We start from the raw sequence: 1,771 nt of genomic DNA on the forward strand, positions 1-1,771 counted from the left end.
GCCCCGACAGCTCTGAGTGCGAGAGGCGGCGGGGAGCGATAGGGCCGGCAGGGTCACGTGGCAGCCGCGCCTCCTGCGGCGGGCTCAGGGCTCCCGTCTGGGCTCTTCTCGGGGTTCACGGCCCCAGCCTGGCTGCGCAGGACGTCTGAGGAGCCTGGCAGGGCAGTTTTCGCCTTGGGCTCCCGGCGTTGCGGGCAGGGTCTCCCGGGGCTGGCTTGTGCCTGAGGAGCCAGTCCCGGTGTCGCGCTCCGGCTGTCGCCATCTCCCGCTCTGTGTCTGGGGCAGGACGCGAGGCTCTGGCCACCACGAGCGCGCTTCTGGCGCAAGTTGCGGACCGCCTTGCTCAGGGGCCGTGCGAGGTTGAAGACGCAGAAAGTGAATTTAAGCTTACTTCTCGGTATATTATTTATTTTTTTTTTTCCAATTACTATTTTTGGTGCCCTGATAGTTTCTGTTTATTCCCACTGATCTGCCAAGGTTCCGTGCTGGGTTGTACAAGTACCACTCCTGCCCTTCACCAGGGCAGATGTTCACCCTATTTAGGTGAAGAATTCGTCAAGAACAAAGCTGAAACCTACCACAATCCCTCTCTTCAGACCCAGTTCACTGCACTTCTTTGTCTAGTGACCTTTCCACAGTGAAGTCATGTGTGTAATTGAGGATTAAATAGTAAAATACAGTCTTTTAGCAAGATGGCTTTGTAAAGTCTTTCCCCCCACTTCTTCCCAGTCACTGGTTTCTCAGAAAAAGAATTGTGTTTCCATCAAACATTTTGAACCCCACTATGCCTATGCTATTACTAATACTTTTTTAGGTGCTGGGTTGGTGCTTTACAGTTGTGATAAAGAAGTGCAAACTGGAAAATACTTCACTTGCATCTAATCCCTCTAATCTCTTCTCGTCCCTTGCATAAACGGTATTTGGCTAATGCAGGATCAGCTGCTCTCTAGGACATGAGATAAAATTCAAAAAGTAGATATTTTTATTCTACATTTAAGCAAACAGAACCATATGGCCACCATTAGAATATGAACACTGGCTCTCAGAGAAAAAAATTCGGGAGCAACAAATTCTGTAACAATTGCTGTTGCCTCTTTCTGACCCTCTAGAATGCTTTCTACTAGAGCAGTGACAACTCTCATGGTCCAGATTTTTAGGGGAGACAACTAACTTTCAGAAATGAGTTATCTGTGCTCTCTGAAAACCAGACTATATCAGGGTTATGGCAGCTACTGCTTCTCCTGCTTTACAGGAGAAAATAAATCATTCTGATCTTGAAAGATTTAAGGATTTTCTTCCGAATCCCACTTTCCACCAGAATAAAACAGTAGGAATTTTCCTGTCAAAATTACTGGTGATTCTTTCCTTACATAGGTCAACAGTAAGGGCTTTGTTATCAAGGTAAGTGGCTTCCTTGACACTGGCTCTGTTTCTTAGAGCTTATCATTTGCCTACTCTTAAAACCTCAGCATACTTTTCCAGTATCAGCTGCTTCACTTCAATTGAGATTTTTTGTTTTTCATATGGTATGCTCCTTTTTTTATTGATTTAAATTACTTAGGAGCTTGCCATTCTGAGGGGAATGAGGTCTCCTGTACAGCAATGTGCTTGCTGTGTAGTTAGGAAAGCTTAGTCATGTGATTTCAGGATTTGAAGGTTGCACTGTGCTCAGGTTTTGCTCTGTTCAAGCTCTAATTCCTTTCTATAGGGACTCACTCTCCATGCATAGCTGAAGCAAAGCCAGATCTCTCACTGAAATCTGAAACCCACT

This window comes from Melanerpes formicivorus, unplaced genomic scaffold, assembly GCF_026170545.1.
Source record: "Melanerpes formicivorus ecotype bairdi unplaced genomic scaffold, bMelFor1.0.p_v2 SCAF_10, whole genome shotgun sequence".
NCBI classification, from domain to species: Eukaryota; Metazoa; Chordata; class Aves; order Piciformes; family Picidae; genus Melanerpes; species Melanerpes formicivorus.